The sequence below is a fragment of the Mytilus edulis genome, chromosome 4 (genome assembly GCF_963676685.1).
Source record: "Mytilus edulis chromosome 4, xbMytEdul2.2, whole genome shotgun sequence".
Classification (NCBI taxonomy): Eukaryota; Metazoa; Mollusca; class Bivalvia; order Mytilida; family Mytilidae; genus Mytilus; species Mytilus edulis.
Window position 1 is genome coordinate 45345904 of NC_092347.1, and position 15070 is coordinate 45360973.

The 15070-nt window shown below is 32.8% G+C and overlaps 1 protein-coding gene across 1 annotated transcript in view; it reads left to right on the forward strand.

Annotated features, from left to right (window-relative positions):
• Positions 1 to 687: 687 nt before the first annotated feature.
• The window catches only part of LOC139521406 (uncharacterized), a 33362-nt gene continuing 18979 nt past the window's right edge, over positions 688 to 15070 (forward strand). Inside the window, exon 1 of the mRNA XM_071314884.1 lies at positions 688 to 1171. The gene's annotated coding sequence lies outside the window, so the exon portion shown is untranslated. The remainder of the gene's footprint in view (positions 1172 to 15070) is intronic.

The following is a 15070-nucleotide window of genomic DNA, read 5'->3' on the forward strand; positions in this document are numbered from 1 at the left end:
AATTAAGCAGAAAAAAATTAATTTTGAAAGATATTGATAATGATCAGGTTATCAAAAGATGACAGCAATCATATTTTCTCTGTTATTATATTAAAACTATAGAGAAAACAATGGAAATTTAGAGAGAAGCCAATTATTTTCAAATAAACTGAAGTTGTGAAAACTAGTATTTCAAAATTGAAAAGTAATTTTGTACAAGCAATAAGAACAACATATTCACATGACAATTTTTTTTTTTTTTTTAGACAAATGCTTATTTACTGTTGCAATAATATTACAACACTTTTAACTCATAATGAATGAGTTTAAATGAAATAATGTCTATACTGGCCTGCAAATTATTTATTCAAACCTAGTTTTGCACAGTATTATTTATGCAATCTTCAGAGTTTTGCCATTGATATATCTAGTTATACAGCATAGCTTTATTGTGTAATAAATGTAAATTTTGTAATTTCGGTTTTGACTAATTTCAGTATTTACAAAATTTAGTGGCGTTACTTTTTTTTTACAATTTTGACATAGTTTTTATATGTTGGAAATTATATAAGTGTGAGAGTTATTGGTTATGTTTTTATATTTCGGTTAGTTGTCGAGTCCTTGGTCGTTTATAAGGGTTTTTATCATTTTTCATTTAAGTTGTACGTATATGCAAAATTATCACCTTTATAAATATTTAAATACCCATTTGGTATTGTCAATCTTTAAGAACAGTGTCATGATCAAAACTAGGTGCATTTATATTACGTTTCAATATATATTTCTATACACTGTCATGTGCGAATTAACGTTACATTCATATGATTTCATGTGTGATTTTACCTTGGGACAACTTTACCGAGATACGTTTATTGCAAACTAATTTCTATCTGACTGGAATGAATATTAAATAACGAGCAGCGGTATGAAATACAACAATCCGAAAAATGACACATGACGAAGATGTAGGCAACTAAAGATATCCGTATGGCTTTCAACTATGAGAAAAACAAGAGATCGTATTGCAAGCTAAACAGAGGTACCAACAAACCTTACGTTGAAATGATACAGGATTACTGATTTAAAATGAACCACTAGATCATGAATGTAATAACATTGTGAGGCGCTTATAAACTACTTAAATCAGGATAATAAATATACATGAAGTGTCTCAACAAATAATTCAAGCTAAGTATGCATATTCATTGAATGTTTCAACTGTAGATCTTTCCACAGTTTTAAATGCTTAATCAACATGTGTAATAGTTGAACAGATAAGGAATGCAAACATTCTGAAAGCTATTAAATTCATATAACAAATGTGACATATCAAACATAATAAGACTCTTCATATTTTTTGATTCGAGTGTCACTGATTAGTCTTATGTAGACGAAACGCGCGTCTGGCGTAAATATAAAGTGTTAATCCTGGTTTCTATGATGAGTTTATTTGCTACCACTGGGTCGATGCCACTGCTAGTGCAGATTTATTCCCCCGAGGGTATCACCAGCCCAGTAGTCAGCACTTCTGTGTTGACTTGAATTATCATCGATATGTTTATAATTATAAATTAACTGTTAACAAAACTTTGAATTTTTGAAAATCTAAGGATTTTCTACCTCAGGAATAGATTACCTTAGCTGTATTTGGTAAAACTTTTAGGAATTTTTGGTCCTCAATGCTCTTCAACCTCGTACTTTATTTGACCTTTTAAACAATTTTTTATTCGAGCGTCACTGATGAGTCTTATGTAGACAAAACGCGCGTCTGGCATATAAAATGTTAATCCTGGTATCTATGATGTGTTTATTCTGCTCGTGTGTGTCGAAATCTGATGTCATGTGTGTACTTTAATGGTCATTACATGCGGTCTCGTGTATATAAATAATGATACAGATGGTTCTGCAATAGCAAGCATAAATTGACATTATTTCAGAAATGTTATTTTGTGAAAAGATGACGAATACCCAATACAAAAATTAAATAGGACTGTTGAACATGGTATACTACTGCATATAGTAAAGTATTTTAGAAATTATTAAAAATATTTCAGAGGCAAACAAAATACTTACTGTTAATCAAACAAATCGAAAAATTAAAGATAATGCTTAACTTAAATATTTTTTTATGCATATGAATAATCAGCAAGTCTAATGTCAAGCGAAGTGTATCAAACATTTCAGCGCATACAATTATAAAGCAAAGCATTACAAAATACCCAATTTAAGACAATAAATAACCAAACAATCATGACTGAATTGTATAATTATATTATATAAATTAAATCGTTATAATGAAGAGAAAAAGTATACAGCCCTTGGATGGTGTAAACGTCCCAAAAAAACGTGTATGGTGTAATGGTGTAAGGTGTATGGTGCAATGGTGTAAGGTGTATGGTGTAAGGGGAATGGTGTAATGGTGTATGAGGAATGGTGTGATTGTGTAACGTGTGATCGGGAATGGTGTGAATGATGTTGATGATGTTTCATTAGTTGAAAACGAAGTTCTTTTTATTTAGTTTTTTTCAAATTGTAAACATAAACAATAATAATAATCTTAATACTGGAAATTTAATTGCGTTAATGGTATTTTTGGATCGTGTAGATAGAATGGGTAATGGTGTATGGTGTAAGGTGCATGGTGCAAAGGTGTAATGTGTATGGTGTTATGGTACAAGGTGTATGGTGTAATGGTGTATGGTGTTAGTGGGAAGTTTACACCATCCAAGGACTGTAGTCTAATTGTTTTGGAATTTACAATGCGTTCATTAAAGACGCGCATTGACTATATATGGCTGCAAAACTTGTGAAATTTTCATAACAAATGCTCAATTCACTAGCAATTTTAACTAAAAAGTCTTATTTTACTAGAAGTACCGATGATCTGAATTGTAAATCTATAAATGTCGTCTACGGACTAGAGTGCCACCTTTGCAGATTGGTTTACGTCGATGAAACAAAATATGAAGGCTAAACAAATGTATATGCGGCCATAGATCAGACATAAACCTCATTGCAAACGACATTCTGTACCAGCATTTTAATTAGCCTGATCATTCCATCGTTTCTATGACAGTATTATCGATAAAATATACCACAAAACTAATAATTCTCAACTTGCTACCCCTCTCTGTAGACAAAAAGAGGACTACTGGATTCGACAATTGGGAACTGCGACACCATATGGTTGTAATGACAAAATTGATGGTTTCGGTATTCTATCTTGTCCGTCGTGTAGCTCGGTGAATGTGATGAATATTTTCAACTCCATTATACATCACCTACTTTGCATGATGTCTCTATTAATGACTTGCTGCCATTTATACAAAAGCCGTTTGGTATTCACCACATTCGCACGAAACTTTATTCATTACCCCTTTCAAAACTTCATTCCCTGATCAATTTATGTTTGGAAACCACTGTTACAAACCCTCATTCAAACCAACACAAACTTACAGCTATCATTTCGGATATTGCAAGTCACAGACTTTTCAAACCAGTTCGCATTGGAAAAGATGAAAAAGAGAAAATTATAAAGACCTTTACTTCAACTTTCCTTTGCCAATAAAGGTCTCGATGGCGTCAACGTAGGCAATATCCTTCATCATAAATTAGTTCAGTCGAAAATACCTCCATATTTTAAAGATCAGCCTGTACCAATAATTTTTTATAACTATACCAAACCAATTGCAACTACAATTTTCAATTACAAACACGTTTTGCAGGATCTCAACATTGACGACTTCAAGTCTTAACCTCCTGATTGCACCAGTGCTAGTTCCCAATTGACATATAATCCGGCTGGCTACGTTATTACCGGAGACCTCAACATTGTCAATGACCCTTCCCTGCTAAATTTGTTATCCAAAGGTCCGAAATATCATGAGCTTAAATCCATCAAGTGGAAATACAACTTCAAAATACTGATGGATTCAGTCGAAGATTATGCCAGGCAATGGGCTAGAAAGAAGACGTAGATACTCTTTCATAATGGATTAAGGATGTGAGGTCGTTGATAAAAATCCGAATTAAGAAACTAAATGGGTCTATCAATACCCACAATACGTCATTTTTTAAAGACGCAAATGTCCTACCTCCAAGACAAATATGTTGTTGTCCCGGCAGATAAAGCCCCAAACAACATAGTTTTTGTGTGTAAATATCATTACATAAACTGCTTGATAAATGAATTAGGTACTGACAATTCACTTTGAAACCCAACATATACCCTCACGACACTTACCAAAGAGGAAATCCTGGGTAATCAAAGGTCTGATCTTTGTTCCTTTGGAATTTCAACCAAAGATGAAGAACTACAGCAAACTACATAAGTGTCCTTACAAAAAATATATTGCTGGGTCTTCTAAGTGCTTCACGAAACCTCTTTCTAAATTATTAACATCTATTTTATCAGCAATCAAAACCGGGCTCCAAAGTTATTGTGAATCTGCCCATTCTAGAGGTGGTGTGAATCAAATGTTGATACTAAGAAATCCCAAAGATCTTTTAGAGTACATACAATCTAAGACTCTAGTATTAAAACATTTGATTTTTCTACACTTTACACAAGTATTCCCAATTCCAAACTAAAAGACAAATTGAAAGAGTTGGTATTACTTTGTTTCATTAAAAAGAACGGCGAACGTAGAAACAAGTATCTTGTCTTGGGGAGGGATTCATCCTACTCTGTAAAGAATCACTCTGATTCAAACAAAACAATCTCTGAAACTGAAATTATCAAGATGCTGGATTTTTTGATTGACAACATATTTGTTAAGTTTGAAAGACGTGTTTTTCAACAAACTGTCAGAATTCCAATTGTGCCCCTACTCTTGCCGACTTTTTTCTTTATTATTATGAGGCTGACATGATGCAGGAACTTCTTAGGAAGAAAGATAAGGAGTAAGCAATATCCTTTAACTTAAGTTCCGCTATATAGATGATGTTCTCTCACTAAATAATACAAAATTTGGTGACTGTTGAACGAATCTATCCCATCAAACTAGAGATAAAGGATACTACAGATACAGTTATGTCTGCCTCATATTTTGACTTACATCTAGAAATTGACAATGAGGGTCGGTTGAAAACAAAACTTTATGGGTTTTGCTCATTGTTGAAGGCCGTACGGTGACCTATAGTGGTAAATGTCTGTGTCATTTTGGTCTCTTGTGGACTGTTGTCTCATTTGCAATTATACCACGTCTTCTTTTTAGCTCACCTGGCCCGAAGGGCCAAGTGAGCTTTTCCCATCACTTGTCGTCCGTCGTCCGTCGTCGTTAATTTAAAAAAAAAATCTTCTCCTCTGAAACTACTGGGCCAAATTAAACCAAACTTGGCAATAATCATCATTTGGGTATCTAGTTTAAAAATGTGTGGTGTGACCCGCCTAACCAACCAAGATGGCCGCAATGGCTAAAAATGGAACATAGGTTTAAAGTGCAGTTTTTGGCTTATCACTCAAAAACCAAAGCATTTAGAGCAAATCTGACATGGGGTAAAATTGTTTATCAGGTCAAGATCTATCTGCCGTCAAATTTTCCGATAAATTCGACAACCCGTTGTTGGGTTGCTGCCCCTGAACTGATAATTTTAGGGAATTTTTGCTGTTTTTGGTTATTATCTTGAATATTATTATAGATAGAGATAAACTGTAAACAGCAATAATGTTCAGCAATATAAGATTTACAAATAAGTCAACATGACCAAAATGGTCAGTTGACCCTTTTAGGAATTATTGACCTTTATAGTCAATTTTTAACCATTTTTCGTAAATCTTAGTAATCTTTTACAAAAATCTTCTCCTCTGAAACTGCTGGGCCAAATTAATCCAAACTTGGCCACAATCATCTTTGGGATATCTAGTTTAAAAAATGTGTGGCGTGACCCAGCCAATCGACCAAGATGGCCGCTATGGCTAAAAATAGAACATAGGGGTAAAATGCAGTTTTGGCTTATAACTCAAAAACCAAAGCATTTAGAGCAAATCTGACATGCAGTAAAAGTGTTAATCAGGTCAAACTTTATCTGTCCTGAAATTTTCAGATGAATCGGACAACTTGTTGTTGGGTTGCTGCCCCTGAATTGGTAATTTTAAGGAAATTTTGCCGTTTTTTGTTATTATCTGGGTCGATGCCTCTGCTGGTGGACTATTAGTCCCCGAGGGTATCACCAGCCCAGTAGCCAGTACTTCGGTACTGGCATGAAAATACGGATTTTTTTTGTGTTATTAAAATTTGCTGTTACAAAATGATAGAAATTATTATAAATTAAGGAATGTATCTCCCTCATGCAAAGCTCTGATTCCTTTCACGGATTTGGCTATACTTTTTGGACCTTTTGGATTATAGCTCTTCATCTTTTATATAAGCTTTGGATTTCAAATATTTTGGCCACGAGCATCACTGAAGAGACATGTATTGTCGAAATGCGCATCTGGTGCAAGAAAATTGATACCATTAATTTTATTACTATCACTGGGTCGATGCCTCCGCTGGTGGACTATTAGTCCCCGAGGGTATCACCAGCCCAGTAGCCAGTACTTCGGTACTGGCATGAAAATACGGATTTTTTTTGTGTTATTAAAATTTGCTGTTACAAAATGATAGAAATTATTATAAATTAAGGAATGTATCTCCCTCATGCAAAGCTCTGATTCCTTTCACGGATTTGGCTATACTTTTTGGACCTTTTGGATTATAGCTCTTCATCTTTTATATAAGCTTTGGATTTCAAATATTTTGGCCACGAGCATCACTGAAGAGACATGTATTGTCGAAATGCGCATCTGGTGCAAGAAAATTGATACCGTTAATTTTATTGAATATTATTATAGATAGAGATAAACTGTATACAGCAATAACGTTCAGCAAAATAAGATCTACAAATAAGTTTACATGACCAAAATAGTCAATTGACCCCTTAAGGAGTTATTGCCCTTTTTTTTTTTTTTTGTAAATTTTTAGAAAATATTTTCCACTGTAATTACTGGGCCAAGTTCATTATAGATAGAGATAATTGTAGCAACAAGAATGTTCAGTAAAGTAAGATCTACAAACACATCACCATGACCAAAACACAATTATGTCATTAATTTATCTGTGTCAATTGTTTAATATGCACAAGACCAAGGTGAGCGACACAGACTCTTTAGAGCCTCTAGTTTATATTTACGACAAAAGAGATGATTTCAGCTTCTCAATTGTGAACTGTCCATTTCTATGTAGCAACATTCCAGCTGCTCCTGCATACGGAGTTTATATCTCCTAATTGATACTATATTCCCGGGCTTGTATTTCCTATCATGATTTACTTGATAGAGGATTGCTGCTCACAAGGAAGCTATCAAACCAAGAGTTCCAAATGGTGAAGTTGAAATCATCCTTTAGTAAATTTTACAGACGCCATCACGAGTTGGTTGACCGTCATGGAATAACCGTTTCACAGATGATAAGGGATATGTTCCTTATGTAGTTACTACAATACTCTTCCCTTTTCACGAATGTGACCTACCGAATAAGACTATTTACCGGATTTGAAATAACATAAGCAACACGACGGGTGCCACATGTGGAGCAGTATCTGGTAACCCTTCAGAAGCACCTGAGATCACCCCAGTTTTTCGTGGGGTTCGTGTTGCTTAGTCTTAAGTTTACTATGTTGTGTCATCTGTACTATTATATGTCTGTTTGTCTTTTTACTTTTGGCCATGGCGTTGTCAGTTTGTTTTCGATCTATAAGTTTATCTGTCCCTCTGGTATCTTTCGTCCCTCTTTTCGTTAAAAACTTGTCAGGATACGTTGTAGTTTGAAAGAGTTAACAGTGTGTATCTTATTTTCAGCATATATATAGATTAAGAATAGTTTTGCCATAGGCAGAAATTAGTAGTGCTTTTACTTATTAATATTCATACATGTGTAATATGTAAATGAGAATTATACCACGTGATAATAGTTTGAACTAGACTGGCTTGATATAGTGAAAATCTTTAAAACACGGATATTATAAGTTGCCCGTCACAGAGTCCTTGTTTATAATCACTCTGATACTTCCGTAAAGTTGTCAGGCGGTCAAAATCAAAACAATGAACGCGAATTAAGTGAAGTTTTCGTGTTCTCGTGAGTTTATTCTTCTTAAAATATTGGCATTTTAACTTTACGTGGGAACCTGGAGTTCAACGATTACACATACAATGTTTGGACTTGCTTATTCTTTGGACATCCAAGTTTCAAGTTTCACCCCGGCAACTTGTTTTTCTAATGACCTTGTTAGCCAATTGTCAACACGAAGTTTGCAAATTTGACGTTTTAGCCATTTAGCCTGTATTTTATACTGCAATGTTAAAAGCATCTCGCGTCGATTTTCAAAATAGCTCAGGAACCTTGATTTTTACAACGACAGTCATTATGTTTCGTTTAAATTGTGTATATTGTTGTGTATATTTGTTTCTGCCCCGGCAACCTGTCTATCACTTAAATTAAAGTTAAAATAGACATTTTTTTCAAAAATCCCTATCATTTCAATATGATTTCCGTGACCCGTATTCGATTTCATTAGTATAATATTCAAATGAGCAAAGTGGCGTTGATTTCTGGATATGCAGGGAAACGGATTACCTAATTTATCAAAAGATCGAACTATTATTCAATATGAATGAATGAATTTGCATCTTCCTGTTCTTGCGATTCATATTAGAGCAAACGCTAATTATGTATGTGCCTTGCTCGCTTCTGGCTTGGTCCTACTTCCTGTGGAAAATCGTTAAGTCGTTATAATTTTCAATGCAGGATCTGCTTTTATGTTTAATTAGCAAAACCCTTTTAAAAGACCAACACTTTTCTTAATCTATATATGTCAATGTATTGATTTTCCGGGTAATCAAAGAATTTGCTTTAAAATAACTGGTTTGTATAATTCATTTAACATCATTCCTGTTAAAAAAAAATGTTTCATTTATATACGAAATTGGAAAATATTAAAAAATTAAATATGTTTAATTAAGTACATAATGATTTTAAAGGTTTATCACTTAATCGTTTTGCCAAGTTTATATGTATATGAGTTAATGAGATATAATAAATTGAAAGACCTTTGGTCTGAATTTTAAACACTGTCTTTTGTTAAAATGTTTGAATTCGACCTCGTCGTGACATGTTGCTGGTGATCGGGCACTGTGCCAATAATAATTGAACGCCACTCTATAGCAACAGTACAAACAATCGATCTATCTATGTTGTTGTTACATCATAAATTCGTGTATTTGTTGTTGGAGAAATATTATTTAGAAAGTTTTAAGACATTTGTATCTATGATTATATTCTTTTTAGATAATGTAAACACAATTATTTAAACTATAATAATTGCCAATGAGGCAACCATTCAGTAAAGATTGAATGACGTAATAATGACTGTTTGATGAGAAAATGTATTCGACTTTTTAAATTAAGCGATTCATATAATTTAAATACGAATAGTTAATTACATATATTTGCAGTATTTGACGGTATGGATTTTTGAAATATGATTCTTGTTGGGATGGAAGTATATATTGTCCGTCCTTTTTCTGTACAAGTACCGGTCTAAACAGTTGTTCAGCCTGTCGTATGTTAATTTATGCCAGTCCAACTAACATGTTATCATGTTAAAGTACGGTACAGATTACAACTGCATCTATGACTCTCACTTGTTTCCTTTCCTTATAAATACCAATGGCAAATGTACATACAGGGTTTTGTTTTTATAAAAAGCATAAACTTCAACATCATGCCTGTTCATTTCATTCAATGATAAAAATAAAAATAATACTTCACACATTTCTTGCGGCGTAAGAAGCACTTTCCTGGACTGACATTCATCATAAACACTCAAAAACAAAAACATTTAAAAACGAGGACTGTATAAAAACGCTAAATTTCAAAAGCTTAGTGATCGAAAGAAACCTGAAAAGAATAGACAAATTCTTTTTTAGTATACTGTGCCTAATGGCGTTGGAACTTTAGCTAATAAATCATGATAGTGCTGAGGACCTACTACTGAGCTGATGATACACTCAAGGATTAACAAGTCAACCAGAAACGGTTTCCACCCAGCACTAGTAAATGAAAATAACAACTGTGAAATGTCGTGCTTACAAAGTTGAAGAATTTTTAAAAGAACGCTATAAAATCTGAAAGATAGTCAAACAACGTTTTATTTGCAATATCGCAGAGTGGTAGTTGTCGTCCGTTCCAGGATTGTTTTTAATAAATACTTGTTCATGTCTTTTTGTTTTAAGTTTTTACAAGTTTTACATAATTTTACAGGCAGTATTTATTGCACTTATAATACAATCAGATGTCCGATAAAATCTTTTATGGAACAAATACTTTAGAGCTTTAAATGCAATTTAATAACAAAGTTGGTCTGTAACAAATCACAAAAGTTTGAAGTATAAATAGATCTGTGACATATAGTAGAGATTACATATGTAATTCAATCATTGTTTAATTTTAATGGACCAAATCCAAATCAAAATCAAAAAATTATTCAACATTATGTAGGTAAGGTATGGGTTTATAACTAGATTTCTGATAATATCTTTTATGGCACAAAATACTTAAGATATTTCTGTACGTAAGATATGGGTAATCAATATTTGTTTTACAAAATGTTGGTTGTGCACGGTAGGTCAACGGAAATTGAAAGCCATTTATAAATAAGAAAAGGTGTTGTGATTGACAATAAGAAAAATCTCAAAAAGAGACCAAATGACACTGAAATAATCAAGTACAATTCACCGTACGGCTTTCAACAATGTGTTAAACTCATGTATATTTTTGTTAAATTCTAACTCCGAAAAAAAAACCGATTGCGAGCGGAAAACCCCGAGCCAATTGTTTTGTTGAAGACCCAAAAGTATTATCAATACTCGTGTTTTTGTTAACTTCCACTAGAAAAAAAAAGATTAAAAGAGACAGACATTCAGATCATTTAAGGTCCCTCCGAGTTTTATTTTGAAGGGTTCAAAAACTGGCAGTAAAGGTAACTGTTACATTTGAGTATCAGTAACCCTTTTATGGCTTCAACTAAACAATTGACCAGGAGTTTCCCGCACACGATTGCAATATTTTACATATTGGTAAAAACTAATCATTATTGGCGACATTTGTTGGCAAAAGATTTATAACAGTTTGTCGTAGTCATTCTTTTTTATTATTTTTACATCTCGGTCGACATTTTTTTAACCTTGAACTTGTGATAGGGTTTGTTAGATACTAAAAAAACAAATTCACGCATTTGAAAGCAATAAACTGAATACAAGTTTTAACTTTATCTTGCAACGTTGGTTCGGAAAAGATTTTTTTTAAACAAGTCTAAGTTTAGAAATACCTTTGATTCAATTGATAGCAATTTAACTGGACATGAAGTATCTTATAAACTCATTGAAAACAATTAAAACTCTGAAACAAACATAAAGGGGGCAGTAAGAACGTTGATTTACATCTGTGTTTTTACATAGTTTCATAGTATTGTAATGACAATTATTGTATCTATGATTACCAATTATGAAGACAAAAGCACTGCCAAAAAATAAATATTTCATTTACATAAACGAGATGCAAATTTTCAAAGCTGAGACATCTTTTCTTTTGTCTTTGTATCGATAGAACCACAAGCTGTCGAAGCAAGTTGTGGTTCACAATAAGTAGAAATTTTTAAAGAATATGTTTGCCAGTACTAATTCAGGAAGAAGACAGTTGTCATCCTTTTTGAATTTGCTTTGTACAGACCTTCTAAAATTCAAACTGACCATTATTCCGTGCGTTCATCGTGTATCGTGCGTGTATCGTGCGTGTACCAATCGTGCGTTCATCATTCATCGTTCCGTGTATTTTCCGTGTAACGTGCGTGCATCGTGTATTCTTAATCGTGTATCGTGCGTGTAACGTGCGCTCATCAATCATTCATTCTTTACCGTGTATCGTGCGTGTATCGTGCGTTCATCAATCATTCATTTTTAACCGTGTATCGTGCGTTCGTCAATCGTGTATAATTGTGTATCAGATAACGTGCATTTGACAAACGTTCATTTCTAATTGTGTAACGTTCATACATTGCGGTTGGTTTTTTTTTATATAATAGTCGGTTATAGAGCTCACCAAAGCTTATATTTTTCTCACGGTTAAAGTATATATATATGTTCCGACTTTAAATAAAATTTACAGTCATACTTACTTTCTTGTGAACACTTAATTAACTTCATCGTACATAACGTTCATAATTCAATTCAATTCAAATCAATTTGAAACCTTTATGACTTTTTGTGTAAATATTTTATCATCTGTAAATATTTCGTGGTTATTCAGTGAATCTTGGCTGGGACTGACACAGTTTGATATAACTACATGTTGTACGTATACGTAAAAACAATAACAAGATATTGACATTTCTACGACAGAAGAGTTAAAATTGGAATTTCTATTCAACTGAGCGAAATATACTGTTGGCCAACTGTTATTTGTTAAAAAGATTCTGTCAATTAAAAACAAAAGTGCTTTCGCCAAATTTAGATGTGGGGTAGCTCCACTAAAAAAATAGAAACTGGAAAGTATGAAAGAAAAGATGTCCACGAGATGACATGTGTTGTAGCTCTACTATTGAAGATGAACTTCATGTCATTCTTAAATGCCCATTACATGTAGTTTTAAGACAAATATTATACATTTTAATGAACATTTTAACCTTTAATTACCAGATAGCAAAAATTTTATATTTTCATTTAATAACGGCAATGTTACTGCTATAGTCGCCAAAACACCAACAATATTTTATTGAAAAAAAAAACTATACAAATCCTTGGTTGAACTAGGCTAGATTATAATTCTTCGCTTATTTGCTACTTAGATATTTTCAAATATTTAAGTTTTGGTAAATGCAATTATAAATATCATTTTTGTCTTAGTTTCTGATGGTCACATGCACGTAATGTTATTACATTGAGAAAATGCAATATACAAGATTGTCAGGTAAATGTGGATTGCGGATTAAAATGTTAAATGTCAAACTTGAATTAACAAATTAAACTGAGGCGAATCAACACGAATATGTATATTCTCTTCAACAGTGTTTGAATTCTCTGTTCTGAATTTCATTTAAACTAAGCTAATTATGTTTTGTGGAAAATTGAATAAAAATAAACATTATATGTAATTGAAGGCATTATTTTAATTAAACAAATATAAGATCAGGCAAACATAGCATGTATTCCTTCAGGAGGATTTTAAATTGAGGAACTTTTAAAACTTGAAATTGAATTTACAAGTTTAAGATATAATCTTGTTTTTATTTATTTTTTTATGATAAACTAGTTAAATATATGGTATTATCATAACAAGTCTTTATTTGAATAAAATAAACATGGAACACTTTCACGGATTCATTTTTCATTGTGTTCATGGTTGCCTATCAATGACACCGTTTTTAATGTATGTCTAAAAGATTATTATCCGGAAAAAAAATCCCAATAGCACGTTGTTAACTAGGTTGGTCCCCTCCGTAAAACATTCAGTATGCCTTCGGAATATACAAATATTAAGGTATTGTCAAGAATTTCAATGATGGCCGGGAAACAGACTAGTGGTTAACCTTCTATGATTATTAAAAAATGACGGATGTTTTATTTCGGTACGTCTAAACACTGCTAAGAATTCCTTGGTGCAGTAAGGCCTTGACTATACAATGCCACTAAGGACTAAAAGGAGCGCTGTTATGTGTATTATTTTTATATATATCATTCTAGAGATTGATATTTAATGCTTTAATTTCAAATTTTACAGAAAAAAATCATAAATAAACGAGATATTCAACATTATTTAGACACGTGCCGGTTTTTCTTGATATGCCGAAAATCAATGAACCGATTGACACGTGCCAAATAACATAACAACTGATTAAACAATCACGATCTTTTTATTTTAAGTAATTTAAAACAATTGTATCGAAAAGATTTATGCTTCAAATATTTATAATTATATGTGTTGTTCTTATTCAAAATGATAAAAAGGACAAATAATTTTGCTGTTGCTTTATTTCTTTCCCAACAAAATGGTTTGCCATAGGAGCACTACTTTGATGTGCGCTAACTTATAAGTAAGAGTTTGGTCAGCTTGTTAAAATGTTTATGTAAGATATTCGAAGACAAAAGGAATATATATATTCATAAGTGTTTTGTTTTTTATTTTAATTTCGACAAAGACGCGTTTATATACAAATGGTTTCACTAAAAATATGAGTAAATTCCAAAAACCATCATAAGAAACAACTATGTAAAGTCTCATGAAATGGATATGCGGTTCTCAAGTTACAGTGCGACATGTGGACGCCCGGCAGACGGACGGACGCCGGACATTTGTATACCATAATACGTCCCGTCAAAATGTTGACGGGCGTATAAAAAAAGCGTAGTGCGCCCGTATGTCAGAAGGAAATCTGATTTGTATGTTTTTTGTCGAGTCTTCGACTTTAGTCGAAAAAGCGAGACTTAGCGATCCTACATTCCGGCGTCGGCGTCGGCGGCGTCTACAAATTTTCACTCTGTGGTTAAAGTTTTTGAAATTAATAACCGTTTCTTAAACTATCCTGAATTTCTAACATAACTTGGAAAGAAGCTTGTTTATGATCATAAGATAGTATCCAGAAGTTTTTAAACATTTATTAGATTCATACCAAACTTGGACAAAAGCTTCTTTCAATCAAAAGATAGTATAGTATTTTATTGATTTATTTCCTCATTTTTTGTTGAGCCTGCAATTAACAGAAAGAATAGGTGAGACACTGGGTTCCGCGGAACCCTTACGATTTTTTTTTAACAAATTGTCTGTTTAACATATTGTATGGTGAAAACTTCTGTGTCATTTTATTTCTTGCGATGAGTTGTCTTATCCCCAATCATACCACATCTTTTTCTTGTTATCAAAACTTTTAACACGTACTTTCAAAAACTTAAAGAACGATTGTACGAATATGTATTGAAATCTCGTAACCAGCTTTAACATGTTCATTTGTGGACAAGTATCATTTGCGAATCCATAAAACACGTATTCGAAATGGTGAT